This window comes from Prinia subflava, chromosome 9 (genome assembly GCF_021018805.1).
Source record: "Prinia subflava isolate CZ2003 ecotype Zambia chromosome 9, Cam_Psub_1.2, whole genome shotgun sequence".
Taxonomy (NCBI): domain Eukaryota; kingdom Metazoa; phylum Chordata; class Aves; order Passeriformes; family Cisticolidae; genus Prinia; species Prinia subflava.
This window is the reverse complement of record NC_086255.1, coordinates 10147411-10171338: the sequence shown is the minus strand read 5'-3', so window position 1 is coordinate 10171338 and position 23928 is coordinate 10147411.

The following is a 23928-nucleotide window of genomic DNA, read 5'->3' as shown; positions in this document are numbered from 1 at the left end:
AAAAAGGAGCAGACGTACTTTTTTATAATATTTAACCAGAGATTGAACACAGTCCTCTGAGGCCAAGAACATATTGATTCTGGTAAGCTTTTACTGTCTTGTTTTGAAATTTTTCCAAGAGTCAGACTCCTGGGAGAAGAGATAGATCCAGAATTCCAGCAAGCATTCCCCCGCAGATCTCAAACCATGTACACAGCTACTTTACTCTGTTGCATTTTTAACAGAAACAACTAAGGAGTTATTCTCATCACTGTGATTGACTTACCTGAAGGAAAGCCAGCAGGTACCTCCCATGTTAATTAGCATTTTCCTCACAGTTCAATTCTGGGCACTGGTTATGTGTTAGTCTAACACACACAGACCTCACAGACTTAATTTGGACAACAATGTCTGTTATATGACAATTCTTTTCACTGCAGTGATTTTATTTTATACAAAATTACTTGAAGTGCTTGTGTGAGTGGGATATTTTTAAATCACAACTGCAGTGAGTCATATCTTGCATCTTTTGCTTTCTGAGGCTGACCACAAGAATCTTCTTTTTCCTCTTGTTCCTGTGGTCACCTGTGCAGACCTCATCTGTTTGAGTTCCTCTCTCCTCCTTAGTACCTGGGGTGCTCTAGGTAAGGGACATCATTGGATTGTCTGCTAATTGTCTCAAAAAAAAAATGGAAATTGTTTTGGGAAAATCTTGCCTGATATGATTGCATTTGCATTTTTATAGGCACATCTCATCGCTGGCTTGTAGAGATCCTACAATTAAGACAGCCAGGTCTTTCCTTTCTCTCTCCCTCTCATTTCCAGCTGGTGTCCTCCCCAGTGGATCCATCCAAAGAAGAAATACCTTTCATTAGTCCCTGTACACATGAGCTGGAAATTTGGGCAATTACATTTCATCCCATTATATTACTCTAGTCTGATTGTTCCAAAGTACCAATTCTGGCTTCCTCTACACTGGCAAAGCTTTTCATCTGTGTTTCACCAGCAATGACCCACTCTTCATGCCAAGGTCATTATGGAAAATATCAAATGTTCAGTCCCCAGAATGATCCTTTAAAAAACTTCAGTCCAACTCAATTAGCTCCTCTTCCAGCACGATTTGTCTCATCAGTTACTTTATCCACCTGTAATTCACCTATCCATCCTCTCTGGCTTAGCTTCTAATGTCCCACAGCTTTGAACCCAGCATTTTCCTGCAATTTAGACAGATTAGTTCCACTGAATTTCCCTGGTTTCGAACCAAAACTGGCTGGACAGATAGATCCCACTAGTCTGTATCATTCACCTCCAGTAAACCCTGTTACCATTTTGTAATATTGTCACATTTTTCTCCACACCTTTTAATTATTCTTTCCTTCAGATGTGCCCTAATGCTTTCCATATCTTCAAGGCTGGAGTAACTCCCTGCTGCCTGCTCCCTTCCCTCCCTGCCCACCCTCTTCTGGGCACCATGTGTGTCAGTAGCTGCCTGCTTGGCACTGGAACCTTCTCTTCCTTTGCAAGTCCATGAGTGCATTTCCTGTGCCAGAACCTCTTTTCTCCAAGAGAGAGAGTGCCAGATGTCCCAAAGCTCAATCATATTCATTTGTGAATTCTTGCTACCACCTCAGATGTAATGATTTCCATTTCCTATATGTTCATTCTCCACAGGAATGCTAACCTTGCCTCCATATTTTCCCTCTTTCAAAGACTTATGGCAAAAGGCCATATCCCAGTTAACTCTAACTCTCTCACCATTGTGTCATAACCTATGTCCTCAATCCTTGCTATCTTTTTATTTGCAAGTATATTTTGCTCTAATCTCAGAGAACAGAGTATCATATTCCAAAGAAAATAATGTAGATTCTACAGTTTTTAAACAAACTGTGAATATTAACTAAATCAGTCTAAATTCATCTAATTTAATAATATTTAATTTTCTGGCACTTACGAATTTTGATGCTTGAGAATAGTTTGAGATATTAAATATCCTTCTTTTAATTTATTTAAGGATTAAAATCTCTCCTCCAGGGGGACAGATGATCTTATTAACCATTATTTATAGAAATCTAGATCAGAAAGTTACTGTTTGGAATTGCCCTAATCCTGAGAGGGATTTAGGGGCTGAAGAAACTTTCAGATGTATCCTGCATGTTCCATCCATCAGGCTTGACTCTGCAGGCTCTGCTTGGCCTATTAATACCTCAGACTCAATAACCAGAGCATCTTATGAAATAATAATGATGCTCAAGCAAGCTGATGTGTTTTAACCATGTGTTTGCCAGCCCACTCATGTATTACCATTTATCAATAGAGCCATAACTCCTGCCATTTACCCAGCACTGATTTATCAGTGATACTTTTCTGTTAAATCCAGTTTGGAGTCATTCTCTATGTGACAGAAAATATGAGAGGCATCTAAAACCAAAAGGCTTTATTCATAACCAGAGCAAAGAAAAAGGCCAATTCCTCAAACCCAATTTCAGTTGAATTTGATTTATAAATAAAGAGTGGCCAAAAAGAGAATTGAGTGGGGGAAAGGATTTCGAGGGAAGTGAGGGAGCAATGTCTCCCCTGAGGGCTGAGATTTCATCTGCTCCTTTTGGCAGATATCTGACAACTGACAAACCCCGGGAAAATAGAGCTGACAGTGAGGAACGGTGAACGCAGCTTGTTAAGCAGAAGACCAAATGACACTGCTGTAATTTGCCAGCATCTATTTAAAGAAGGAGCTACAAGGACTTTGCACAGACCTTGACAGGGGACTCTGGGAGACCATCCCCGAGTCTCCCGTCTGTTCTTTCTAAGAATGCAGTCTCCAAAGGCTGAGGCTGCATTGAGTTAAGGGTGTTGAAGGCAGGCAGGGATTAACACTGTGAGATAAAGGTGGGAGAAGAGCATCTTGCAGTGTGCTGTTGGGGAAAGAGCAAAGGGGAAAGGCAAGGGAGCGTGTTAGGAATTTAAGACCTGGTGTTCCACAGTTTACCTCTTCTTTCCACTAATATCCAAACCCAGAAACTCTTCCTCACAGCTGATGGAGGTAGTTTCCACTCACTACAATGGACCTTCCTGTAGCTAAAAGGGTTTCTTTCTCTTTTCTTTAATTTCCCAAATTAAAATTTTATCATTTTTGTCCTTTTTTTAATCGCTTTTGTCCTTTTCTCCCCATGAAAAGTGAGAGCATTGTACCCATAAAAGTAATGTCTCACATTCATTTTATTCCCAGAAAAAGTGGATAATCTGTTCCCACGGAAGAGCAGGACTCAGTGCTCCCCAGCCTAGAAAAGTTCCTCTTTTCAGTTAAGCAAGCTGCTCCCAGCATCCAGGATCCCAGGTGCCAGGCATGAACACTCAGCAGCTCTGGAGGCAGCTCACAGCACCCACTGCTCCAAGGCTGCAGAGCCAGTGGTTCCTCTGTCTTACACTTTTGTATTGTTGAATTCAATATCAAAAAAAGAAAACAGCTTTAAAACCAAAGAGAATACTGAGGGGGAAGGCAAAGATCAGAAGCTGAATCACACAAGTCTGAGTACCCCTGAGGATACAGTCCTAAAAGACTTGTTTGTCCTGCCTTGCTCCCATTGTAATTCATACTAATCCTGAAGCTGTAGTGGAAAGTACCACATCGTATGCACGTGATTGGAAAGAAATGGGGTTTTTTCCTCATTCAGGCTCTGCAAGTTTTTGTTTTACAGCCTAAGAGCTTAAAAAATATATGAACTAATTTCCCCCTTTCTTTTCCTCCATTCCTTGCCACCTACCACTGAACTACTCAAAGCACTAAATTCTCTTGCAGCAAATCCAGCTCCCAGTTTGGGGAAATTCTTCTCTCCCTGTTGTTCCTCCTCACAGCAAAGACAGCACTTTTCTGTGACTTTTAAGATATGTAATGAAGCAAGAGGTGAAGCATCCTGAAACAGACTGAGGGACTTGGTACCTGCAAACTGGCCCCAAGGTCATGAGAGTAGGGACTTGCCCATCCAAACGCAGAAGTCAAAAGGTTACCATTCATCAGCTCCATCAGCACAGCTCACCTGGAGGCTTGTTTTTCACTCCAAATTTCACATTATGGGCAAGGCTTTGAACCCCTTCTACCCTCATCCCCTGAAGGAGACTCTGAAACTGTTTTTTATAACAGCAAAAATTAGCCTGTGATTATATAACTACTGGGAAGCTAAATCCATGGTTGTTTCCCTGAATATGATGGCATTGAAAGTATTTAAATTAATGCTTATCTCTGCACTTCTAAAATTGCTGGGATCAAAGTTCAAAATTGTAAACTCCAGCAAAAAGACTTTGCTGTCAAATGCTTCTATAACACCTAGCAAAAAGGAAGCCTAATCCAGTTTAATCCCCTAAGATTTGCTGTTTTAAAAAAAAAAAACTTTATTTTTTAAACAAATATAAATCACACATGTAGAATGTGAAGTGTCCAGTTCTGCTGGTGTGGAATGCTACAATTCCATACGAAATTGCTTAAAATGGAAGACTATTTCAGACCAAGCCCTAACTCATTTTGTATTATTCTTTATTGAAAATAAATCATACATAGACCCTCCATAGGGCTTTTAAGGTGCTAATTATAAATTTTAGCTGCAACAAGATAAGCATTGCCTCCCAATTTACAGATTGAAATGGATGTGAAATGAGTTTCCCTGGGATACAGAAGGGGACATTGCTGCAAAGCAATGGGAATGCAAAAATTAGGGGGCTGCTGTGAATGACAGACCAGGGACAAATTTTTAAACTCACTGTAGTAAGTGTAATGACTAACTTAATTCTTTTGCATATGAATTTATTCTCTCTGGCTCATTAGTCCTACAGCTAACGAGCTCAGACACCTCACAGTGCCCATGGTGGGCTTTCAGGCCCTGATCACACCCTGGTTTCTTCTAGCCTGATTGGCAAAACATGACACTTGTCACCAAAAGTCAACCTTAGGGTAAAGCACTTTGCATATATTATCTGCAGGCAGCAAATGACACACTGAAGCTATAAAATATGTTGGGGAAAGGGAAGAACAGATTTAATTTTTTCTACTCAACTCCACATGCCATCTCCCCTCATGCCTTATTCTGTTCCCAGTAATTCCACCACATATCCCTTGCCAAGGTCTCCAAGGCTCACAGGTAAGTCAGTGTGGTTCCCCACAGCATGTGGTTTGTCCACATCATCTATTTTCTCCTGCTCCCCACCTTTTTGCTTGTTGTTTTACTTTGTAGATAGTTGCTCATTCATTGATTCAAGGCATTAATAGAACAGTTATCAAATAAAAAGCCCCCAGGCATAAACATGACAAGAGAAAAAAAGAGAAGAAAAAGAAAATTAAACCAAAAAGGCCACAGAGAAATTTTCTAAAATTATATTATTCCAGTGGTATTGTACAATTTTTGACCTTAAGCAAAGGAAAGTTGATGACTTTAATAGAATTTCCCCATAAAGCTCTGTCTTTCTCCTTCCTTCTGGAAAAAAAATAAACCAGTCCTGCTAACATATTTTTTCATTCTTGTCTCTTAAGTAAGACACTTTCCTGCCTTATCAGAGTAATCAAACCTGTGATTCACGGGGCTGGCTTCAAGCTACTACTCTGGGCACAAAACAGCACTTAAAGGAAATTAATCTGAATTTTGCTTCGTAGAAGGGGCATATTTTCACTTTATTTTTAAATTAAATAAAGGAAAGCAGAAAGGAGGGGGAGCAGAGTTGGATGAAGGGTGGAGCTCATTATGAAACCGCAGGGCAAAATTGGTTCACATTAGAAATGCTTCAGAGCTCAGCATTAACTTTGTTCCTTCGCAGTAAATAAGCTAGTGAGCAATAAGAAATATGTAAGTACTGCCAGGGGGGTTGTAGATTGGTAGACACAGGGGTTTGGTTAATGTCTCCCTCTACATGCATATTGTAGTTGATATTAAAAATTGGATATTAGAGTTTGTCTTGGACTATTCTATTTATTATTTGTGCTGTGATGGAGAATGAAGTTCTGCGTCCTGTGTTTTACGGGTGGTTAAACCAGATAATCTAATCATCTCTCTTGGCCCTATGCTCTACACAGCTGGAGGTTGCAATAAGGATTGGAGGACACCATTTTATTAAATACCAGAACAAAGTCACCATTGTTGTTTCCTGCTTTGAAAGAATGCATCAAGAGGAGGGCTCTGTTGAGCCAGACAATCCACAAGCACACAGCCATGGTCTCTGCTGAGAAGTGTTTGCAACTTGAGGTGAGAGAAGCAGGCCAGAGGGCAGGAACAGGCAGAAGATTTCCCCTCTGGTGCCAGTCAGTGTGATATGCCTGGATCCTGCCTTCATAGAAACCTTTCCCTGAAGATGTAGCAGTTCACCAGACACTTCACTTTTCAACAGACACAGGATGGCTGTCCAGGGCCCCAAAGTGCTACACGAGGACTTTGGGAGGAAGGGACCCCAAACAATAACAAAGTTGGGTGGACAGAAGTTGGTCTCTGCAGAGCCACCCAGGAGTCTCTGCTGCTCAGGGACCTACCAGCCAAAGCTCATCCTTCCTTTTCTTTGGATTTCCAGGGGTCAGGGTGCAGCCATCCTGCTGCCTTGTCCTGCCTCTGCAGGGCTGGCTAGAGAACAGGGACCACAGCACCGAGGGGATGATCCCTGCCCAGGAACAGAGCCATAAATCAGACAATCTCAAAGCAAGAGACATAAAGCAGACTGTCTCAGGCAGCAGAGCAGCCTTTACTGAGGCTTTAATGTGTGTTGTCCAGTTCTTCCTGATGAATTTGGGATGCTGCCAAGGGGGTTGAGTCATTTTTTCTACATCAGTGTGTAAGTCTGTTTAGGATTGCGAAGGATGCAAAAATGAGATCCAAACACTCCAGACTCCTAATGTGGGGATTTCAGATGCTCATCCAGGGTGTATGTCCCTAATTCTGTGTGGGAATGGAGGACTGAGAGCCAGTATACCTGCCTGGTGTCTTGCAGCCTTGCCTGCAGCCCTTTTCCTCCTTTTTGTTCAATCCTATCACCTAGGAAAAGCACATTATCTATTGTGTGCTGTGCTAGTCACATCTAAGTGGTGACCTTTCAGAGTTAACAATTTTACTGAAAGAGGAAAAAAACAAGGGGGAAGGGATTTTTTTTAAATCTGATTCTATCCATTTTAAAAGTTTCACAAATGGAGATAGTATGTGCCATGTTATTAACACTGGAAACATTGGGAAGATGGGAAGGGCTGATATTTGAACAGGTGTTTGCTCTTTTCTCTACAATGGCAATGAACACAAATTCCAAATTCTTATCCTGCTAAAGGTCAAGCAACTTTAGCAAAAAAACACAGGAATGACCACATTATCTGACACTACTGAACACACAAGTCCTTAGGGAAAAGTAAAACTGCACAATTATAGATGATGCTTTCTCTAAGCCCCCATGGCCTGTCTTTTAATAAGTCCAAAGATTTCCCTTTTCCAAGTATTTCTCTAGTCTTCCTTTGAACCTGTGTATGTCTGTATCTAGACTATCTCCAGGATATAAATTATACAGGTCTACCACAAATTCTGTGAAGATCCATCTCCTGTTCATTTTAAATCTGGCTGCAGCTGCTATGGGGAGCTTGGGCTTCCAGTCTTTGGCCCCTTTCAAGTAGAGGGTGAACAATAGATCCCTCTCTGCCCTTTCTGGATATTTATACACACTTCTGCTACCACTTATTTCTTCCTAGCATTTTAGTTTTGGAAACTTCTGCTCTGGCCTTTCCTCCCTAACTGCTTCCTGAGCTGTGCCTTAAAAGATTTCAGGAAGCTTTGATTCCGTAATTTGCTTGAGATATTGGCTCCTTCCCTCAAGAGCTGATTGTATGCTCACAGCTTATTTTCTTTCCTTTTTTTTAATTGTAATTATACCTCCCATAGGACAGCTGTTGTGTTTTATGTACGCAAAAACATCCTGAAAATTTAATGTCAGCATAGCAATGGGGAATTCAGAATCTAAATGTAACCATGCATTCATTTCCCTTCCATTGTTCATAAATTCTTACAATACAAAACCTTCCAAGTAAGATGACTACCTTTAAGTCACTTCCTATCACATCTTCCTTTATGTAGTCATTAGTCAAGAATTTTGTCCTGGTTTTTGGGGAAAGGACCAGTCTTTTGTAGTTGAGGAAGAAAGGAGGCTGCTGGCTAGATTTTCCCTTCTATTTTGTTTAAAATGTCCTTTATGTTTGTGTGGCAGAGAGCAGGCCTGCTTTATACAAGAGGCCAGGACAAAATATGCAGTGCTATGCCTTTCCCTTTTCTCATTTGTGCAAAACCAAGGGGGTGCTACATTATCTGAAAGCAGAACAGATTTATCTGTCACTCACAGACCTTGGCTAATGTGTGTGGCCGTTGTCCCAGGGATGGTGCCTCAGCAATAGAAATGTAATAGAGGCAGTACAAAGGCATGGCATTAAATCAAATGTCAGCTCTGACCACTGGAGGTCGAAGAATCAAGAACAGGGAGTCGCAGATGTTCTTTTTTTCCCTGGAGATTCCCTACACCACGTCCAAGAAAAGCTCATGATACTTCCAGTATGTTTGCACATCGTGGGGTGTGAAGGGCTTAACCTTGCTGGATCTTGAGGAAGCTTCAGGATGTCCCTCAGCCTGGGGCAAGAGCCCTTGGGCAGCAGGTCCTTGGCCCCTCTCCCAAGGACCCGCCCGGCTGCCCCCTCGAGTTGTGAGGAGTTTGTCCTTGCTGCAAAAGGGGGAAGGAGTCTCCAGCTGCTGTGTTTCAGCTCTTAAAGTCTCTGAGCTGCTTTTGCTGGACATTGTCTTTGTCAGTCTTGTGACATTTTGCAATAAGAGCAGTGCTCAGGAACCCTGAGAAGCAGACTGATGTTTTCAGAGCACATGCTGGGAAAGGGACTAACTTAGAAATGGGCTGGGGGGTCTTCGGTTCAAGCACATCCCTGGCAGACAAAAGGGTTGAAAGGCCTGAGCTTGCTTTAACCACAGTCTCAATCTGTCTCCTGAAAAAACAGGTGTTCCATGGACAGCAGCAAATCTTGAGGTACAGGAATATTGCCTCAGCAGACCTGAAAAAATGGAGAGAAATGGAACGATGTCATCCAGGAAAGTCTCCAAACAAGGAGAAACCTTGGGACTGAGTTGAAGCTTGACCAAAAAAAGCTCAGTCATCCCACCAGCACATCAGCACACATCCCTGTTCTGTTCCACAGTGCTACAGAGCATCAGTGAGCCTCAGGGAACAAACAGTGGATGACATCTCCCACCTGGAGGGTGGCCCAGGGTCAGCAGAGGGGTCCCATGGGTGACATGGCAGGAGACCAGCCCCATCACTGCAGGGTGGCTCCCATGAGGGCACAGACACACCCAGGGGCTGTGTTGATTTCTTAGTGTCTCCAGTCCCCTGCCACATTGCTGAGCTGGTGGCACCAGGCCAGCTGCAGGGGAAGAGTGGAAAGGTGTCCCTGGGGCTGTGGATGGCAGCTGGCACAGGCCCCTGCCATTGCAGCCCGTCATGAAACAGGCATCACAGGAGTATCAGAACAAACAGAAACGTGGGATTTCCCTTGAAGATTTCCCACCCAAGTACAGTGTTAATTAAGCCTGACCCTGCTTAGCTTCATGAAATAAGAGGGAGGTGTCAGGTCTTTAGGCTAAACAGATTAACATCCAGGTAAGATATAAAATATCACACAGCCCAGGAGGGCTAACACTCAGCTTGCTATTGACAGCACCTTTCAAAGCAGTTTAATTAAAGTAATAGTTTACTTTTCTCCTTTTTATATACATTTGTTCAAAGAGAATGATTACTTTGAATATTTTCCTGTGTTTTCATTAATTATGCAACCTATTACAACAAGAAACTAATTAGGAAATATATCTGGGTTTGGAAACAAACTGCATCAGTGCATTTTCACAAAGGGTTTTCATCTTCTTGAGACAAAGATCGCTTTCAGCTATAATTAAGGCTGATAAACCTGGTAAAGAGGAAATTAACAAAAATCACAGCATGCTGAGCAGCTCAAAGGGCTTATGAAAATATACTTCTGAAAATTAAAAAAACAAAATCAATACACAAGTGAATACTCCTTGTGACATTCTTAATTATACCAAGAAGTCATGGGTTTTTTATCAAATCAAGCATTCTCTCTGACTTTTTAGACTTTGATGTTTCATGCCATTTAATTGCTACTAAGAGTGGAACTTGCTTTTCCATATACATTAGGGGAAGCAGGAATCAGCCATAAATTCCTAGAAGATGGCTTGTACAAATCGTTTCCTTAATCAAGAGAACTGGGAAGCACTGCCTGATTTACTGCTCCGTATTTTTAATGCATGTTTGTCTTCTGAGAATAGGTGTCAGCACCCCAGGGCCTCCTCTCAGGTTCTGCCCTTGATTTATTTTCAAGCTCTGGACAGATTATTTAACCTCTTTCAAACTCACTTTATCTTCCTCTAAAATGGACATAGGAATTTTTTCGTCTAAGTCCTGAATTGGCTCTGGCTATAGCAAGTGTTTATAACGTTCTCTATGAACTTAGTACCATAAAAATGGCAAATATTGAAATATGAGGCTGTTTCAGATGCCATCCAGGTTCCCATGGGAACCTCCATGTTCTCAGTTCTTAAATAGTTAAAGATCTTGTGCCATATGCAACACCACCCTTGAAATGTCCATCAAGAGTAATAATCTAAATTTTGCCTGTAACCCCACAAAGTAGGTTCAGATCGAAAAGTCTCTTGAAACTTAAAAAAAAAAAAAGGCCAAAAATACAATCAGACCCCACGTTGTAAGTCTTAGACATGACATCTTTAGCATAACAGCAGAGGTATTCTGTTCCAACTGGTGACAAGCTGAGATACAACCATTTTCTTTTCTCAGGTGAGTACTCTCTAGAAAACCATGAATCTTACCTGTAACATTGTCAGCCTCCAGTCTCCAAACACTTATGGACTGAATTTAAAGTGTTGCAATCTTCTCGTTGTCAATTCTGTCAGAGCACTGAATGTGACACGTAGGGGAAGCCAAGAGATCCAAGAAGCAATGGGATGCATCCCACTAATGGGATGCAGAATTATTGGGACACTGACAAGGCCCATATGTTTAACAAGCACCTCACCCACTGAGTCGTTTGTGGGGGTAAAAAATGGCATTCCTGCAGGGATTCATCCCCTAGCTCCACAAGCCTGGGAGAATGTACAGATCTGCTTCAGATCTGATAAATACAAGTATCACCTTACTCATAATTGTGTCTCAAATTGGTATTAGCCTGCACCAGGAGATGTTGCTGCTTACCTAGAAAGATAGGTGCAGATGGGTTCTCCATGGGCACTATAAAGATGAATTTCCTGCTATTTCCTTAAAGAATAACTGCTGTTTGGAGAGGAGGGTCTGTCTTGGGAGCAGTACTTTGAAACTGGAGATAACATTGAGCTTCCCGGTGATCCAGTTGGCTTTGTGGGAACTGTACCTTTAGACAAACGAGGTAACCCAGGGGGCCATGAAACACCCTGAGCGTTCCAGAAGGAAGATCTGATTATGCCCAATGCTCTCTACCAGGTCTCCCAGAGGCTGTTTCTGCCTCTCAGCAGGATGGTAGGTGTTAGTGGCTCTGTCAGAGACCAAATCTGCACTCACCTTTGGTTTTCTCACAGCTTCCAAAGCCCACAAGGATTGCTTGGAACCATCAAGGGATTTAAGAGACAAAGAAATACTTTCCATTCTGAGAAAAATAAGGCAGAAAATGATATGGTTTTTCCTCTTTTAATAATGTGTATCAGTAGATGAGGAGGCTATTAACCACCACACTGAAACTCTTTTTCTCTGTCTACATTTAAAGGCTGCATGTGTTGATCAAAGGATGACATAATTAAAATGTTCTTCAAATGCTCAAGCCACATTAGCTGAAAGCCTCATTTTGTGCTTGTTGTTTTTGCATTTGTGTTTTAAAAATCCTGGGCTGATCAATCATTTAGCAAGTACTAAACTCCCAACCATCCCCTGCACAGAAAGTGAATTTGATTCAAGCAAATATCTTTTTGACAAATGGCTTCAGCCTGCCTGATTTATTGGGATAATGCAAATGGATGGTGTTGGTTTCAGACTTTTTTTCTGTGTTGGGTTTTATATTGCTGGCTGCTTGCAAGGACGTGGGGAGAAATTGTTTGGTCTGAAAAGAAAATATGTGATCCAGATCAGTTTGGAAATATGTGTCTCGGCAGCATCCAACCCCAAAAAAGCATAAGACATACAATTTTGGCTCTGCTTTAGGTAGTGAAAGTCATAAGCTGACTCTAAGGCAGGAAAATCAAGAATATGCTTGCAGTTATGTGAGACTATTAAATTGCCAACCACAAATTAACTTTGCAAATCATAAAACCCTTCCAGAAGGACTCATGTGAAGCAAGATTTTATACAGGCTGTGGTAATATGAGATTAGGGTAAATTTGACAAGCAAAGCCTTTCCTTGTCTAGAGCAAACAGCAGTCCCACTGTAGGAAGTCACATCCCACAGTGAGAATCAGTCCTTTCCACTCTTGTTCCTGGGTTTTGCAATTCTGTCACCCCAGTCCCCGTGGGACACAGCTTTCAGTGCTGCAGGAGGGCTGTGGGACATCAGCCAGCCCGCTCCAGAGCTGTTCTGATCCAAGCCTTGGGTAGAAAATTGTCACTGTGCCCTCCCCACAAAGCTGGGACCACTGGCAGGGCACGTGGTGCTCCATGTGCAACACGAGCCAGAGCTTCCCTCCTGCCCTTCACTCTCCCCCAACACCCCCAGCCCCAGATAAAACCATCACACTCAGACACTCCTCCCAGTAGCAGAGACACTGGTCTTGTGAGAAGCCAGCTATGGCAACCCAACTCCCTGCCCTGCAATCCAGGGGACTGGAAACACCCTGCCTCCTGAGACATCTCACCCAGGTGTCTGGGCCTGGGAGTGGCAGCTGTTTGGGTGTTTTCATCTGTGAGCTCACATCCCTGCTAAATGAGGCAGAAAAGGTCCCCAACCCAACCCAGCTGTGGCTGTTTTATGAAACTTGCATCCATAACAATTTACTTCTCAAGTGGGACACACAGCACCAGGAGCAGCCTACAGACTAGATTTTCCTTTCTTGCTGTGTCCTGTCTTGCACCTACCCCAGCAACTGAGGGCTGAATTTAGGATTATGATTCCTGAACAAAAAAACAACGGCACAACATTTTGCAAATGGGGCAAAAAAAGAACCTTTCCTTTCTGAAGTGGAGACAGGCGAGCAAGTTGGGGCCATCAGTCACTTAAGATGGATAGCTGAACCATAGCAGGTCCATGCTTCTTCTTTCCCAATACCCTCTGTGTGGACTGGGGTCAGTTTTGCATCCATAACACAGAGAAAAAAGCAAATTTCCTGAAAATCAAATTACCTCATTCCAGTGGCATCCCAGCATGAGGCAGCAAGAACTTTTTAACTTTTCCCCAGATTAATCTGGTTTAAATTTCATCCCAGATTCAAATCAAGAAAATTTGGTTTCTTCTTTATCAGGTCTAATTATTCATATTTCCTCCCTTGGTTTAGAGTCCTTTCCCTCTTTGGGGGAGGATCATATTTGGATACACACTGTAGGAAAGCTGTTTATTTTGCCTGTATTGTAACCCATTGCAGACCTCTTTATCCAGCTGAACTAGCAAACATAATTACAAAAACAAAATAAAATGAATTTATTTGATTTACCAGAAAAGAAAACATCTTAAAATTCTATTACTTTATCTTAAATATACAAGCATGATTGTCTAGCCCTCTATTCTCTCTATTCCCATCTGGAGTGTCAGATCCTAGAATGAATGCATAAGAAATTCTGTGAAGGAAAATAAAAGTCTCTCTTAACCTTAGAAAAAAATTAGAACTCTTATTTTTTAAAATAAAGAAGGCTGGAAAGGGGCTGAGCTTACTCTGCTGTTGAGGTACCAGTATTTTACAATAGCTATTGTCCTCCCAAGAGAACTGTGACTGGAAATACCAAACCCCCTTCATACCCATAGGTAAAAAGATTTCAGGGTTTAACAAGAAGCATCTTGGTAGCACGGAAACAAATTTGATATCCTTTCTCAAAGGCTTTTATTATTTTTATCAGCTGCAGTTGCCTCAGGATCTCATCACGTAAGGCACTGAATAAAAAACACGGAGCAAGTTTCTGCTAGAAGAAATTATGTTAAAGCAGACTCCAAAAGGCAAAGTGTCAAAGGAGGAAAATAAGAGGGAAACTGAGGCATGGGGAAGGATGGTTAGATGTTAGAACAGGAATCTTCAGCAAACAGGAATTTTCAGCCCTGACTCCAGGACCAAAACATGAGAGCATTCCTCCTCTGTCAGTCAGACAAGGCAAGGGCGAGAGGCCCTGTGACAGGTTTTCCTTGTCCACAAGATCTGTTTGTCCACTGCTTTGTCTGTCAGTTCAGGGATATCAGACCACAGTCCTACTCCTCTGGTGAGGATGAAGGGGCTGCATGGGGGTAAGCTTTTCCTTGGTCAGAAATACATCAAGCTGTGCCTCAGCAGGGCAGTTTACTGGACCAAGGCTGTCTCCTTGTAGACAGTGGATATGTGCTCATTTTCTGTCTCAGGCCTTGGCATCACCTGGGAATGCCTTCTCCACATCAGTTTCCCCACATATTTTTTCTACTATTATTTAAGTACTTTCATTACTACTGATGAAAATTGTTCTGTAAGAAATGCAGTTAATATTGTTCTTGAAAACCTGTTTTTCAAGTAATGAAAAGGGTTCAAAAATGGAGGATGATCTTGTGCAAGTGGAGAAATTAGGGATGAGTATTTCCCCAAGTTCATCCAGTGATACCTGTGTAAAATGAGGATAAAACAGCATTTTCACTTCAACACAAGATCAGCTGGCAGAAAAAAAAATAGAGTTGACAGTGTGTTTGAATCACAGATTTTCATTCAGGCTTATCTTTATGAAGAGGATAAGTTACTATTTTCCTTAATGGTTTAAATCCAACCAGTGGAACAGCATTTTAGCATGCAAACATCTTCTGGAAAGCAATTGTTCCATAAACAACCTCTGTTTCATATCATTTACATCTGAGAAACACATCCCATTAGGTCAGGACAAAAAAATCCAAAACCACTGAGAAAAAGCTTAAAATGTAATACTAGTTCTGACATACATGCTGTTGTTCTTCCTAATTATTCTTCTACTTGCAAACATCGTTAGTTGCAAATGCTTCTTTCCCTGGAGTACAGAAATGAGAAGCAAGTCTGTTTTGAACAAAAGCAAAAAAAAACCCAATAGCTACCATGTAGGAATGATGCTTTTTCTTTGAATTCTATCTGCATATATTGGCAGCATTCCCATAATAACTTTTTTTTTTTTTTAATTTCCCTAATTTTCCTTTGGGAAAACAATACAACTGAGTAGGCCTTAGTGCATTAATGAGATTGGAGGCAATTCTTCCTACATTCTTATCAGACAGAGATACTGAAGGAAAGATAAGCAAGTGCAGTTCTGTGCCACAGTTAGAGACAATATTAGCTTGATTGAATTTAAAATCCATTTCTTGTTTCTGTACAGGCTCAAATCTAAAGATGTTATGTTAGGGAAGCAGACAGCCATCTCTGAATACAGTCTCCAGCTGTTAGGTTTGAACTTATCCTTATTTTCTTCTGGTTTCTTTCTTGACAGAATGAGAGATGTTTTACCAAGAAGGTACCTGAAAGTTGAGCTACAAGTAATAGTTTTGGAAGATTCCATTTCAGAAGCAAAATCAGGTTAACCAATCAGAGAAAACATCTGTTGGACCTGGAGAGGGGTCACTAAACTTCTTGAGTACAGCTTCTAATTTTTGAGGACTGTTTCAAATTGAAATAGGTGGACAAGTATGTAGCAGTGAGAGCATTTACAATCTCTTCTTGAAATCACCTATGCTGTTGAAATCCTGATGTAAAAGGCTTGAGGGCTTCTGTCCTTGGCTCTCCATTTACAGTAAATGAAGGTGCTGTTCTTTGTCCTTTAAAGAAAAGCATCATTAAACTAGTCCAACATCTTGCAGACTGTACTGCAATTCTTCCATGCACTGAATTAATGGCAAATGAACACGGGCAATTATCAAGAAAAAAAAGCTAAGATCATGCAGTGTAAGAGGTACTTTATTTCTTTGACAAGCATAGTTTATTTTTAATTTTTCCTTTTGCTTTACAGTACATTAATAAATGCTCTGGAGTGTATTTAGTATAAGTAATGAAATCTTAGTAATACAAAGCTTCGCTATGAGCTTCTGATGCTTGCTGACAAAGAAGCAGGGACCCTGGGGGAGATTTTGCTCACAGATACTTTCATGGAAATTAGCAGGCTGTACTTTAGAGAGGTTCTTCCCAAAGGGGGATGCTGCTCAGCCTATATGAACTCTGAATTTGGGAACCCTTCTCAAGCTAGTTTACAGATTTCTTAGAAATTCAGCAGAGAAAGAGGCTGACTCATCCTCATCCCATCCTGAAAGAGGATGTCAGGAGACTGCAGAGGCAGCAGAAACTACCTCCATTCAACCTGATTATAGATAGAGCCAGAGCTAAAACACCAGCCTTTGCAGTATTAGCACTAGTGACAGTCAGTGCCCATCAAGCCCTGATTATAATGATAGCAGCAAAATCCCCACACCTTTCCTACAGGCACCCCAGCACAGCAAACATGCTGTTATCACTGTTTGAAGTGATCTCTAGGACAGAAATTATCCAAGATTTCTGCAGGATTTCTCAGGCTTTCCAATGGCACATCACAGCACACACCTGCAGCTACCACTGGCTGGACATGCCACGAGTTTTAAAGCCACTACAGCTCAGAACAACATCCCTCTGTTCCCTGCAGCCTCCCTGGCCTCTCCCTGTGTGGGAGGAGGAAGGGAGAGGACTGTCCCGAGCAGGGGAAGCACACACTGCAGCAAGTGTTGGCAGTGGTTCTCAGAGCCCACCCATGCAATATCACATCAATTTGTCTTCCTTCAACAGCAATCATGGGATGCTTTGGGGTGGGATGAAGGAAGGAAGACTGCAGTAATAGAAGGAAAATGAAAAGGAGATGTGTAAGAACAACTGTGCAGGTGAATTTCTAGTCACAAGGGAGATAAATTACCACCTTCTACTTAATGCAGACAGCAAGACGGAAGCCAAAATGGAAACTGAAGCTGGATAGAGACAGCAATAGGCACACCAACCTCCTCATCTTCGAGCTGACATGATTCTATTTCCACCAGCATGATGGGGTTTGACACATCTCTGTGGGGGATGGATGCACCTGCAGCTTAGCAGCCATTCCTTCAGCTGCACAACCCGCTCTGCATCACCTGCTGCCAGCTCCTGTTTGACCAGTCAGTTCTTGTGCTGAGTCAGACTCACATTTCAGGGTGGAAGGGCCTGGTTTAAAACCCCTCAGGTTATATTTTCTGATCTGTGGGAATATATTTAATTATAACCCTATCTCCTGGTGGCTGGTGTTTGTACAGCACTTGGCATGATAAGGTTGTCATCCATGAGTAGGAATCCCAGAAATTACCACATGGCAGCAGCAGTAGTAAGAGTACAGTACAATAATTCTGGTATGAGATTCTGCAGAGCTCAAAGGAAAAATGCAGTTGATGACACAAACTTCTACAAAAACACCTTCTGCTAACCTCCCTGCAAGAAATGCAGAGGCTTTCTGACACACTCCTTCATTCCCTGCTTACAAGTCAGCGAAGGCAATAGCACAGTCAAATATTTAACTGAGGAGTATCCATCCCCCATCTCCCTCACCAACAGATACAGCCTGATTTCCTGAACTGCACAGACATGATCCCTCACTCATACAGTTAATATCAGTCACAAGAGAAAGCAACCACTCCAGACAAACTCAGGGCAAGGACTTTCCTGTACTTCTTATCTTCCAGTGTAGCAAAGATTCTCTGTTTGGAAAAACAAATAATAAAATAAAGAAGTCCTCTTAACTGCAGGATGGTTCAGAGCAATCACATTAGAAAATTATTTTCTATGTCTGGCAGCTGCCAGCTTTGTACCAGCCAAAAAAAAGGGAAATGCAGAATTAGTTCCATAATGTCTGCTGTTATATTATTTCAGCCCAGCATTTCTCATACCTGCAAGAAGTCTCCCCTGCTCTTAATTTGTTTCACTGAGGCATGGACCTGACTAATCCCCCTAGGAAGTGTTGTGGTATTGAATAGACTGCAGTTTGGGAAGGATTTGAAGCGAGGAGATGGCAGGGACAAGAGGTACTTTGCCTTCAGGTTTTGGAGAGAAAATGTGCATGTGAAACAGCAAATTTACATGAAATTTTGTTGTGCAATATTCCCTATTTAGTTCCAACTTTCAGCACAATTTACAACACATTTATAAGAGGCAGCATGGGGTTTTTTTTACTTTTGACTTTGAGGTAATTACATTTAATGTGCAAAGGTGTTTACTGACCTTCATATAACTACTAGCAATAAACTTATTTTGTAACAAAAGAACCTGGAATAAAGATGAGTACAAAAAGTCAAATGGAGATTAAGGGACAACTTCTTTGTGGAAGTATAACACCCAGGGGCCAGATCCACACAATCTCTGTGGGACCAAAAGAGCCAAAGTCTGCTCATCTCCATCAATCCTGTTTGTGTCACTCTAGCAGCCCTAAGGAGACCTCAAAATGCTGATGAATATTAGGTTTGTATTTCCCCCATGTGGAAGACAACCAGCAAAGCTCCCAATTTCCTCTTCCCTGAACACACTTCTCTCCTAAGTGCAGCTGTGGAGGAAGAGGTGGTACTTCAAGATGCAAGGTTCTGAGACACTCTGCACTAATTAAAATAGCCCTGAGGGATCATTATGTCTGTGACCATTGATGTCAATAATGCCTCTCTTCTTCCCAAACAGCATCAGCTCTTTCTGTCACATACTCAGCACAAACAAGCTCCTCCAGCTTTTGCCTTCCTGCCCTTGGACCACAAACCATCTCTAAAGTCTCAGCTCGTACTGTGCAGATACATCTTTAGGAGGATTAAATACAAAGCACAGTTTTCCACAATGAAGTACATCTAGGCATACCCAGAATCAGACTCAGAGGCACCTGAAGCACTGTGCCAGAGAGACACAGTAAAGTTGGATGACTTCCAAACCAAGGATCAGCTGAGCACAGGTTACACACAGGTCCCTGACACTGAAATTCAACAGTAGCAAAACCGCCCTGCCTGAACTGGAGCTTGAATCCTGTGTCCCATAACTATAACCCTAAGGGGCTTTGGAAAGAGAATATGGTTCTGTGATGACCATTTCCAAGTCCCAGGCACAGCTAACCACACTGCAGTAATCTTAACAGAGCCACTGCTCCAAGTGTCCTAAAACTTTGCTCATCAGAGCTTTGCTTTTGGAGAGCTTCCATAAGACACCATTCATGGAGACAAGCAATCAGCTCTGAGGTCCTGTCCCAGGCCTCTACCTTGCTGAAAAAACAGAGAGCCCAACATGGAACTAGTTGAATGATATGTGGTTATTCTCATATTAAGTGAATTTTAGTGTCAGGTTGAGAAATTTGGTTGATTCCCACTGGACTAGTAATGTGTCTAGTATCAACATTGTTTTAAACCCTGATGTGACTTTCTGAATAACAATACATCAAACATGTGTAGTTTTGTTTGGATTTTTGTTGTTGTTGTTGTTTCCTTTTTAAATAGTGTTTAATCCACCCTCTATGTGGTTTTAAAAGCAAGTAAGAAACTGAATAAAATGCTGAGGCTTTCCAATCTGATTTAAATTCAATACAGAAATGAGTGAAGGCTGTGTACAGGCCATACACTTAAGCTTAAAAGCTTTGCATAAAAGCAGGAGCACAGTATCACATCCTTATTTTATATAGCACTAGATTGCCAAAGAACATTTTTGTCATAGTGTGGTCTGTTGCTGGTACTTATTTGATAAAAAAACCTGCATGCCTTCATGATTTGAAGGAAACAGTGCTGGGAAGATGCCCTACCCTCACCTGCATCAACCATTTTCTTGCATTTATAACTTGCAGGTGTTGTTCCCAGGCCCTATCTCAGACAGCAAAGAAAATCAGGTCTGAATAAATCCCCTGCAGTTCATAACTTAGGAATACATTATGTGTTCATAACTTAGTAATACATTGCCCCCAGTAAGAGGATTCCTGTGTAACCTGATTGCTCTTGGCATCATTTGAGCAACAGGTCAAGGATTAAGCATTCCAGATCTCAGACTTCCTGCATTCTAGTTCTGCCATTGATTTATTTTACATCACAATCTCATTTCTGTGCCTCAAAGACAAGATTTTCCTGGCTAAATCCATCCTTCTAAAGCCTTCTGCAGTTTCCTCCTTCCAGACTGCAACATAGACATGAGCATAATGAGCATATGTATATATATATACATATATATATATTTGTGTGTGTGTGTCTACCAGAAGACAAGTGTGTCACTCAAAGATGAGTTTTCATGGTAGACCTCTGGCCTTGCTATCATGCTTGGTTCAGCTCACTGTGCAAAATATGGCTTGTGTTGTCTCTAGAGAAGCCCTGGATTTACAGTATTTTAACTCCAGCTACTGAATAACACAGGATAAAACTCCTATAAACTAACATGTTGCAATAATAAACAGGGTATCTTATACAACTGTGATTTTTCTGCCTGGATTTCACAGATTTTTCTGGTGGGTTGTTCAGCGGGGCAGGGGGGTGGGATTGTTTGATTTTTTTTCCCTGTGCAGGTATCCATGAGCCCTTTGAATTCCTCAAGTTCCTGAGCAAGGCCAGGTGCTTAAACATTTGAATGACCTCCAGTGGAGGTGATTAAATCTTCTGAAGGAAAATGTACCTTGTTGTGCCAAGTAAAGAGACAATATGACTGGAAAGTTAACACCAAAATCTAGGCTCTTTGGTTGCCATGATACCTGACTGATAAGACTGTCATTTCCCTCTTTAAATCTCAGGCTTTCTGCTCACCTTCATCAGCACTGGTATCATTTTCGTTTTCTTCATTTCACTTAGGAAACCACTTCAGCATTTATCACATCTTTCACTGCACATGGTTTTAGACCTTGAAAATCCTGCTGTACCCAGAGGATCTAAATGTGTTTTGAGCAATGCAGTGCAATTCAGCCTGAGAGGCAGGTAAAAATTATAGGCTCCAGGAATGTATGGAACTCTAGCATTTTGCATGTGTACTGGCATGCTCCTTCAATCAAAGAATGATCACTGATTACCATAATCTTACAGCCTACCCTGCAATAACCAGGGGTATAACACACTCTGTTTCAAAGAGCTAAACCACAGGAACTCTTTTATGGCACATGAAAACTCTAAAACAGTGCTGTGAATGAAATCTAAATTTTTAGGGGTTTTTTTCCACAATTGTATTTTTTTAAATTAAACATTTCAAAGTTAATTAAATTACATTGAGACACTGAGGCTGCTAGTATACAGTTTCTAAGGTCTAAATATAAAAATTTATGATGTTCAAGCGAAATGCTTTTATAAAGATCATTATCAAATGACAACATGGCAGAGAAGAAGGGAGGAGTTGAGTGGGTATTTCCAAATGTATGTAATCCCCTAGTGTACTGAAGACAGAGAAGCAAGAGGAATGTTTCACATCAAGAGCTGGAAGAGGGAAGCTTTTGCTGTCACATGGCAATGGGATGGTCAGGGGGACCCACAATAACTGAATCACTGGGCAATGTAGAGCTTGGGAGACCATGGTTTGATTAGAAGATAGAAACAGTGTCTGTGGCATTCCTGCAAGGGGCAAAGGTAATAACCACACGAGCCTTGGACAGCAGAGGAAAAGAGACAAACAGAGCTGCACATGGGCTCAAACCACCTAGAGTGCCCCTCCTGGGAACCCCAAGACTTGTCTCCTGTAGTCCCCAAAACTGTGATTAACAAGAATCAATGCCCATTTGGCTGCTGGATAACAGGGAAGGTGGAATAAAGTATTTTAGCTCACCTCTGAAGCTTTTTATGCACATGGTTGCAGCTCCAAGTGCTTCTGCTCTGACAGCCTGCATCACTCCTGCCCTGCCCTCACTCCATGTCAGACTGCACTGATGCCCAAAGCCAGGAGGACACGGAGACCTCTGGATGTCTGTGAGCATGTCAGTCACAGCAGTAACCTTAGAGCACAGAATGATGAGGAGCTCTCAGAGTCCTGCCAGACCTTCACCCCAGCACTGCTCCCTCCCTGTGGGCAGGGCTGGCACAGCTGAGCTGCCACAAAATGAGGGGGTACAGGAGCCCCACGTCTGGGCACCGGCAGAGTGGTGGTGCTGAACAATGAGGGTCCAGCTGAGTCAGGGGAAAGATTCATCTCCTACACAGGTGAGAATGAAGGAATACGAGCTGGAGCCCAAAATACCCTGTATAACTCCCCATTCCAGAGCTCTTCCGTATCACATACACTAACCTCCCCACTCATTTCCTCTGCTTTTTTTCATACCCAATTAGCACCTCATTAACCATCTCCCTACAGTGCTTGTAGTCTCAGCCATATTTAGCCCCTCATTACATGACACATAGCTTGGTAATCATCACTGCAGGGGGATCTGCAGATGTTCTGCAGAAAAACCCAGCTCCACCAGCCACGACCCTGAGCTCTCCTGGAGATTATCTCTTTGTTAAAATTTTGTACATTTCCAAACAGCTGCAGGCAACATAATCCATTTATGGTTGCATTTCCTTGAAGACAGAAGTGCAGCCACCTCTGCTGCTAGAGAAAGGAGCCTGTGGCTGGAGCTGCTGGAGCATCTTTTCATTTCTCAGAAATCATGTTTCACAGTTTTGCCTCATCTACCTATATTGGTGCTAAAGGCACAGGTTTATAATCCTTCCCTTAGTTACTACCAGAACATCTAAAAAGTGTCTTTGAGGAGCACAGAACTGAGCAGTTCTGCAGGTTGAAGACAGTGGTGATACGGACCATTGGAACAGAAGACCAGGGAGGAAATTGGACAAGCTGTGGAGAATTTCTTTGGCTAAAGTGGGTCAATAGTGTCCACCCTTTTAGGTGCAGATTGTAGTTCTTGAACCAAACATTCTGAAATCTGTGCCAGCTGTTTGCTTGAGGATCTGTTGATTTACCACCACACATGTATGGCAGTCTGAAAATGAAGACTGCTTCATGGTCAGGTCAGCAGGGAGATGCCTCAGTTTCCCAGGAAAACCAGGCCTGTATAAATGTAGCATTGACACCTGCCATGAACTGTTTTCAGTGAGGGGTTCCCTGGAGGAAAGTCAGGCATAAAGCTTTTTCTCTGTGACACGTCCACCTAAACAGACAGTAAAACAGAGATTGACACAAAGATGGTTCTTTACTCACTTCCAGACTGAAGACCTTGCCTCCTGCATACACAACAAGAAACCATCACACCTTCCCAGCCCAATTCTCCCACCAAATTACTGAAATCTGGGCTGCCAGAGGTTTGTCTCATACAAGCTTAGCCATGTCCAGAGGGGAATACAAGATCTGTCTTATTCTATTCTCCTGTCTCTGTATAGCAACTGTTTTCGAGGCAATGAATCAAAGTGAAAAAATAAAAAGAACCCAAACTGAAAAAAAAAAAAAAATAGATATATAAGTAAGACAGGAAAAAGAGGACAGTAGTCAATGGATCATTATTGAATCAACAGAAAAATGACTATATGTTACAGCCACAGAGTTGTTACATTAAACAACTGATTCTTGGCATTCTTAGACTCACAATAAATCAAAATACGATACTATAGCCACCTGAAAAAGCATCATTAGGACAGCTACCGGTGTAAATACATGTGGAATGGCAAATTTGCACCAGCCAATTTGCTTTACAATGATCAGCACCACAGGGTTAAGGAAAATCCTTGAGAATGCAGAACAGGGATGACCCAATAGCAAGCATTCCTGTCCTGCCCTCACAAACCAAGCAACTAACCTGAGAGTCAATTGCCATGACTCCAGCAAC